Here is a 9,167-nt window from a genome sequence, read left to right as displayed (position 1 = left end):
AAGGAAATCAACTTTTTTTAATACTTTTGATTAATTTATTAATTTTCGTGTACAAATAAGGAGCTTTGTGATGAATAAAACTTGAAGAACGTTGTCTCTAAACAGTTACATAGTTATTTCTCTAAATTGAAAAAATGCAGCACTTTTATATAAAGAAACTAAATTAGCATTATTTGGTTGCACTCGTTTTGTCCGATACTGTATATATTCATTATTGTTATTATTACTATTATTATTATTTGAAGCAGTATTATTTTTAATTAATTTTTTTTTCTTTTTCTTTTATAGATGAGGAAGGAGGGGGGGGGGGAGGGAACTTGGCGGAGGTACAACTATGATATCGGTGAGTGACTAGGATGACGCAAAGATGGACCTGCTTATTTCACCAAACCCTTTTTCTGAATCCTAAATCCGCATTAGATTTGGTAATAAAGTTGCAACGTCATATTTAAATAAACCAACATCTAAAAAACAAAGTTACTAACCCGTATTCTTTCAAAACGCATATCAAATAGATTAAACTTAAACATCAAAAGTTATAACCTATTAACTAAGCGAAATAATTTATCATGTATTTATAATGCAATTATTTATAACAATTTGTAATGTAACTATAAATGTGTAATGATAACAGTAGTTTTAATTTCAAATTTTTTAGATTATTTGACACATTAAAATTACGCATAAAACCTTTAATTCTAAATCTTTTCAGTATCATAAAAATCAGTCATCAAACAGTGTACACATAAATGCGTTTAAACGTAAAGTTCTTGATAAAAAATTTTACATTGCAAAAGATTTTATTAAGAGCACTTATTGAGCGCTGTTTGACTGTTTTTTAAGGGCGCGCAAAAATTTCATTTTTAATGATGGTCTATATTAAAACCGTAATAAAAATTTTTAATTTAGTTTTAAGTTAACTTATTTCTTTTTTTAAGAATAAAACAAGTGCACGATATAAACAGAGTAAAAACATTGATATTTAGTACCTAATTTTTCTTAAAATCACTCTCTGATACAAGTGCCAAATAAATATCTTTAAATAGCTATGTACACAAATGCTCAAAAAAATCTTGTGTATGTACTTAAGTACTCAGGGATTAGCCGCAATCCTTACTAGTTTGCTATTTGTTTTCTAACTTACACAAATTTTAGAATAAACTAATTACATTTGTTTTTAAATCAGTGATCTAGAAACCTTTTTAGCAGCTTCTATCGTTTAGGGTCAGAGAAAAACTAGCTATGTATATTTATTTACTAGGATTATTATTTATTTTCAAAATATTTCTAATTATAAAGTAAATTCTTATCAGATAATAATGTAGTAGTTACTATTTATGTTAAAATTTAATCATATTTTCAACCAAAATAAAAAAAAATTATAATAAACTAAGAACAAAAACTAATAAGTTTATATTATTCAAAGTTTGACGTCATTTTTAAGCTTTAATCAAATTTATAATCATATATAACAGACTTTATTCATGAAAAGCTGTTTTATAGTTTTCGAATAATTTAGTGCATTAATACCCATCTTACGCGATCTCTTCCATCGATTAGAAATTGTAAATAAGCTTTCAGTACTTTTAGTTTAAATGTCTTGTGCCCTCAAAATAAGATATATTTTTCGAAACCTCGACATTTAAAATATTGCGTGATATAGAGTCGTGCCACATAATACTTTTTAATACCATATCAATTTTTTTATTTTTATCTAGGATATATATATATATATATATATAATATATATATATATATATATATATATATATATATATATATATATATATATATATATATATATATATATATATATATATATATTGTTTGAAATTGTAATAATGAGTTGTTTGAAATTTTTTTAAATTGTGTTTACACAACGCATTAGTTTAGAAACAGACATAAGCTTTCCTTTCTTTAAAAACTATATGAATATATGCATTCACACTTATCTTAAGTTAGTTCGATATTTAAAATATTGGTAATAAGTTGTTTTAGAAATAGAAATAAAATGATAATAATAACAAAAATAATAATAATAATAATATATAACAATTTTAAAAATAGGTGAAAAAATCCAAAATGTGTTCTGAGAATTGGTTATCTTCGTCTTACGTAAGTGGTTCGCAAAGCTATCCAGTTTTTAACTGTATTGATGATATTTGGCAGAACGAATTAACGAACAGATGGTGGGTTCTTTCTGCTTCAGCAATTCCAACTTTCGCTTTGTTTATCCTAATATTTTCGTTTATTATCTATAGTCATTATAAAAACGAAAAACTAATTGCTAAATACCGTACTTTGAAGGGAACAGATGCAAGGGCTCCAAACCTAATAAGCATCCGTGAATACAACTGTATTGTTGAAATAATGAAAAAAAGCCAAAAAAGAAATAAAAAACTTACAGATATCAAAATAAATAGTTTGCAGTCGGAAACGGAACCGTTTTATCTGAAAACTAACCAAAATAAAGTGGAGCCCAAACTCTCAAGTAAGATGAAGTTTTTCGTTTGATTTTACATAATAATACAAACCCAAACCCGATAAAAACGAATTTGATAAACATAAACCTGAAACTAAGAGTTTTATCAACATGTTTAAATATTGAAATTTTGTGTAGTTACGTTCACCGGAGTTTTTTTTTTGTTCAACTTATTTGTATTGACATGCATGTGAATACAAATAATTTATTTGTATTGACATGTCTTCTCATGGTATTTAAGAAAAAGCAAAAGTTATTACCTGGTATTCAGCAAGATTCAAATTAAGTATCTAGTATAAGTATCTAGTATAAGTATCTAGTATACGTATCTACATGCATTTTATTACACCGCATTTCTAACTCTCTCCTCAAAAGCTTAAAAAAAAGAAAAAAAATAATCGTGTAAAAATAATATTGATGTTAATAATAAAAATAACAATAAAACAATTTCAATAATAATTTTGTTTTAAATTTAATTATTGTTCGAGTTGAATCTATTATATATTAAAAATAGGTTTCTTACGGTATGATTTCTTTAACTTATTATTTCATTGTTTTATAACAATAGATATAAAACATAAGCTGGTATTAAGGTTTTTAAATTTATTTCTATTGAGAAATTTGAAAATTGGTATTTTTAGTTTTTAATTATGTCTCAATCAATGATTTTTTCTCGATATTTGTCTCAACATTTGTCTCGATATTTGTACATATAGTTTAAAACAAAAGTTTATCAAACACCATTATGGTCTGTTACGGGTTTGGGTTAGGGGTTGCTGAGGTAATTTTGATTATATATTTTAAGAAAACTTAATAAACTGAAACCTGAGATTAATACAGCTTATATACTATAAACTTTGTCATAAATTGAAATTAAGCAGATTTATTGTTGATCTGATCCTAAAATAGCATGGCCAATTTTCACAGTACAAATAACCTTATTTTTAATGCAAAATAACCAAAAAATATCAAACACAATTGTTATTCTCAGGTCTTAATATGCACAATTGATTTTTCCATAGCCCGCTTACATTTAGAAAGTTTTATTTTTGTGCCTGTTGCTTTTGTATACAATTTTAAGGTAATTTATACTTTTTAAATAGAATTTAAAATTACATTTTTTTTCTTAAAATTTTAGCTTATTATATATTTAAATTTTTCTGTCCCAAATGTTTTTCATAGTTTTGAATAACTTTAATATTTTTTCAAAACCCAAAATACTCAAAAACGTGTTTACCAAAAATAATGTAAACAACAACGAAATAAAAAAAAAAAGTTAAGAAAACATAAACAATGATTTATTGTTACTAGATAAAATAAAAAAAATGTGACAAACCTAATGAAACTTTGCACAAATAGTTTCATTTATGATATCTAGTTGTCTATTTTATTTACTAAAATAAAGCTTTAGGTAAAAGTTAATTCTAAAACACATTTTTACTACCTCTTGTATCAATTTACTCTTAACTAGGCTGTGAGCAATCACTATTTAGTTAAGAGTTACTAGAAAACAAAGAATTTTGTTTGAGAGCAAGGAAACAGCCTACAGAAGACTTACAAATTTTTTGGTTGTATGAGTCAGGAAAACATGAAGATGGGTGAAAGTTCCGAAGCATTGATATGCGAGGAAAACAACAAGATATAAACAAGTTTTTAGAGCATTAAAAGATAGATACAGTAAAAGGTTGCAACTTTGCTGAAAGACAATCAAGCGAAAATAATTTTTGGTTGAACAAACTAAGGATGACAGCTCATTTTAGCAGCGACCATGATAGTATTTTTAGAAAAAAAAGATATGCAATTGGTCACAACTATGAGACAGTGGCTCAAGCTTTGCGGATAAAACAATTCCAACTATATTTACAATGCGTTTTTGAACTTTGCCTAGATAAAAAAAGATATCATTAGGGAAACCAGCTTAAGCATAACAAAAATATTCTATACAGGAACGAATAAGCGATTTATAGAGGTAGAGAATAGAATAAATAGGGGGTTCAACGCCACCTCAGGGCAAGTTTTATAACGTCAACAGGGAAGGAGGCGTGAACTTCCATTCAAACGCTATTCTGAGGTGCTCTGTAATAAGATTGTAAGGACCTAAGGCCCCAGTAATTAACCCAAAGTTGTAACTGGGAGCTTCCTATGTGGCCTCAGCAATGCACGCTAAAGATCGATGCGCAACATTGCACTCTTAATACTCTAATACTTTACAGCTGTTGATGGAATCATTCTTTCTGAAAGCTACCATAGAGTTCAAGAAACATTACTACCAACCGGTCTCAAAACCATTAAAATGAGTTTAAAAAGTGCACCCTCATACATATACATTATGGAGATAACAGAAAGAAATGTCTAACCACTATCACTGAGACACAAACAAAAACCTATATGTAGAATCAAAAACCGTTAGGTTAGGGGAAGGTTTTGTATGAAAAATTTACGAACAATCAGTTACACAATAAAAATACAACATCTACAACTTCATTTAATTTAGTATCTAGATCTGAGTAATTACCGTGAGAGTAAAAAATTTCAAAACTAAATCCTAAACCGATCTAAGTTGCGCATAAAACTACAATTTAAGACATTTCAGAAACAAAAAAAAAACGGTTGAAAATCTTTCTGAAGCTATTTTTAAGCTTATGCTCGAGTGATTGGCAGTTAAGCAAACGAGGTAAAAAAATAAATTAAAGATAAGGTAGTTTGCTTTTGAGTTTTCATAGCCAGGATGTTGCTTTCTTTAGTACCAAATCTGAAACTTTTAACAATACACAATTTATCAGCATCAACACACCAACCTACTCCAATTGCAGTTATTAGACCATTATGTGAAGAATTTCTACGTTTTGCCTCCTACTAACAAGAAATATTGGAACTACTGGAATACTTGTGATGAGTTACTCGACAGCATTTTATTTAATTTCATTTGCAACAATATTTGTGTTGAGAGTTGCAACGTTGAAACTTACAAAGTTGAAAATTTCTACACAACTAGATCAAAACATATACAACATTTTAAATTTAAATCCTTTAAAACTGATTTTCCTTACTATTAATATAATCCAAACTCTGAATCCTTTTTCGTTTAACCGTTGACTAAAAGACTAAATAAAATCTCATTGTTAATCTACAAATTGGTAAAAGTTTAGGTTCCAACAATGTTCCAAGATTTAATTTCAAACATTTCATGTTTCTTACGCTGTACCCAAATTTTCTCTGTACAGTTGAGTATATATATATTTTTTAATTTCTCGCATTTCCATTAAAAAATATTTTTTCAAAAAAATCTAAAACAACAAAACAAACTTTATAACTTAAAATGTCAGTTGTTCTTCAAACGCAGACATTTGTAAATTCAAACACAGACATAAATGTAAATAAAAAATACATCAAGTATGAAAATATATTTACTAGTTTTTTTTTTATTAATTTCTATTTTTAGTTTAAATTTTAAAATTAGCCCAAATGATTACATATAAACAAATGTCACACGACCTTAAAAATATGTCCCGCTTGTGCGCGATAGTTTTTACTCTAAACATCCTGTGGAGCTTTTATCTGCTCAAAGAAATGTTTGATGTAAGGAAAAATTTTAAAGGCTAAACCTGGTCTGCCATCCACTGAAGTAGATCTTATTTTTTAGTAATCTGTGATTTTCTCTAGCATATTCATCTCTTTGATATGGTCATTATTGAATGTTGAAAGCCGCTGTTATATTGTGCATTTAATAAGTCATCTTTCATTGCTCGGAAATGATGAGGTGCGGCTCTACTGATGAAAGGAGTTCTAAAATCATTGGATTGGATTGTTCGGAAAAACCTCATTTTCAATGTTTTGGTCTTTTTAACATTACTTTCTTAAGCTTTGAATAATCAAAAAGGTTTCACAACGAACCTAATTGCTTTTGAGTTAATGTTGCACCATGCGAAAAGGTGCTTGGATAAGGTAAAGTCTACTAGAACTTTAACTAACTTCATGTTAAAAATAAATAAACAAAGGACAGACCACCAAGTTTAAATGATGTTGTAATATTTTTATGGTCGATTATCCAAAACAAGAGTCACAATTTGTTTCTTAACACTACTCACTTTGGCACCTCTTTGCGTAAACAATTGCTTGTTTAATGAGGATTAGACCATTAACAGTGCTCATATCAATAAATCTAAGACAAATTTAAATAAGCCACCACCGCTATCAATTTAAATTTTAACCAAGTCATCAGAAAATGCTTTCCGTTAAAGATAGCTTTAGCTTAGAACGGTATTTTTGTTTCTACCATTATCAGTGACACTATCAAGTGTGTAATAAAAAGGTGTGTGTGTAAAGAAATTTAACATTTGTTTTCAAAGGTTGCTAAATTTGAAAGAAGATTTTACTCAACAATTTGATTTCGCTATTTGGCTGGACTTTAACTTGGTCTTCAGGAACCAGAACGTTAATAAGGTCAGTTGACATTTTTGGTTTATTAAAAAGCTTACGGATTTAAATTTCTTGCATCCAAATATTGCCTAAATTTATTTAAATTTAACAAAGTATAATTTTTTTGCAAAATATTACTAAAATTATAATCCTTTAAAAAACATAAATACACCTGGTCTTACTCTTAGAAGTCCTCGTCCAACCTTTTATTGTAAAATTTTGATGAGTCTTTCTGGTGTTGCATTCTATTTTTCAATTATAGTTGATGCTATTTGCTCAGCTTCAAAAACATTTTGTGTGGCAGCTTGATTGTTTGTTGATCTTATAAGGTTAATTGTTTACATAGTGACAAGCGCTTGACAACAAGGGTTAGGCAGATAGTGCAGCTCTATAGTGTTCCTTTTTGTAAACTTTTAGTGGTCTACAACGTGCTCTAATCTACAACGTGCTTTTAATTAGGTTTAAGTACTTTGTTTGACAAATCAAGCAGCTGCAAAATTGATTACGTATTTCAGGTCGAATTTTGATGATTGAAAGATGAAAATGAAGAGTTGTTGTGAAATCAATTTTTTCATGCTTTCTACAAATTTTATTGACATGTCTCACAACTGCCTTAGGGAAATCTTTATCACAAACATCAATATTTATCTGATAGATTGGAACAATTCTTTTTGCTTGAATTACTGTAAAGGTGAGTTTTTCTACGAGAATGGGAAAAGGATAGGAAAGGTAATTACGTCAGCATGCGTAGTTATCCTTCGTACAAATTAAAACTTACATTACGCATGCTTGTGTGATTATTTTTTCCTTTGCTTTCCCGTTCCCGTAGATAAACGGATAGGAGGAAATTCACGTAAAGATGTGTTGTGTATTTTTTCATACGAAGCATGCAGATAACTTTTCCGTAATTATAATAAAGCCTTTATTTAACATTTTGAATTAATAATACTGTGACTAACAAACTTTAAAAAATACTTTCGTAGAGGAAATATCATTAAGGAAAGCGAATACTGTTTTACGTAATAAGTATCTATAAAAATATATCAAAAGTAGACTTTGAATAAAACCTGACTGCTACAAAATTACTGTGAGTCAGCTATTTGAAATTTCTAGATATTAAATGAAAAACTTCATAAATAGTGTAAAAATGCGTAAAATAAATAAAAAAAGAAAAAATATTTTTTAGAAAAATATTAAAATAATTGTGTTAAAATTGCATTTATATAATTTTATTTAAGTTAAGTAAAATCCTTGTTTGCAATCTTGCGTTTTATTCTCGGAGCCAAATGTTGATGCTGTTTACCGAAAAAACTAATTATTTCGACAAAATCACTTAATATACAAATAATACATATTTTTTCACATGAAAAATGTTCGATTTGTATATGGCCTTGATTTTAAATACCAATTTAGTTGTATTAAATTGTCTAAGTTCAGGCACCTGCGATTGTATAAAAAACTGAGAGCAATAGCTTCCATAAAAAATGTTATTTTTTATTACAACTATCTATTACAACTCGAAATTAGGAAAAAATGTTTTTTTTGATACATTTACTATTTCAGCAATCGTATATTTTTCTTAATATTTTATAGAAATGCCATCGGATCCAGACAACGTTTCATTTTCAAAATTGCAAAGGGCATTTTTATTGTGACTTAAAACGTACGAGATTCACAACTCCCATTACATCTGGTTCAATATATAAAGAAAAAAAAGAAAAGTTATTTTGTTGATTTATATTTGTAATGGTTATTTTATATTATTATTATATATTATGCTCCTATGTTTAAATTTTGTATGAATTTTTCAGTTTTTAAATTTTTTTAAATAACGTCGTGATTTTTTTAAAAATTCTTGTATCTATTTTATATAAATTAAAACAAGTAGACCATAACTTGATAACAAGGATGTTCCCTTGAGACGTTGTTAAAATTTGTAACAAAATGAAGAGTTGCATTTGTAATAAAAAATGTTGTTATTCAAATATATTAATGATTTTTTAAAGACTCAACATATAAAGTGCAAATAATAAAACATGATTTACTTCAAAATTTGATTAGCTTCTTTTTCGTTGATAGATAAAGAAAATTATTGTATAGACCATCGCACGATATGAAACTAGTTATGGAATAGAAAATAATTAAAAACATGATAACGGTCTGTATAATTTAAACCAAAATATCAAAAAATAACTATTCATACACTACACATATAGCAACCACTTATTATACCAGCACTATACGGTATAGTTAGCAACCATAGAAC

The 9,167-nt window shown here is 27.5% G+C and overlaps 1 long non-coding RNA gene across 1 annotated transcript; it reads left to right on the top strand.

The window, feature by feature from the left end:
- Positions 1-1,927: 1,927 nt before the first annotated feature.
- On the top strand, positions 1,928-8,733 carry LOC124815575 (uncharacterized). Its single transcript, XR_010642928.1, has 3 exons — positions 1,928-1,957; positions 2,068-2,491; positions 8,495-8,733. It is a non-coding gene; the product is annotated as an uncharacterized LOC124815575 (long non-coding RNA).
- Positions 8,734-9,167: the final 434 nt, after the last annotated feature.

The sequence above is a fragment of the Hydra vulgaris genome, chromosome 13 (genome assembly GCF_038396675.1).
Source record: "Hydra vulgaris chromosome 13, alternate assembly HydraT2T_AEP".
NCBI lineage: Eukaryota > Metazoa > Cnidaria > Hydrozoa > Anthoathecata > Hydridae > Hydra > Hydra vulgaris.
The sequence above is the reverse complement of the archived record's forward strand: the minus strand, read 5'-3'. Positions and strand labels throughout refer to the sequence as shown.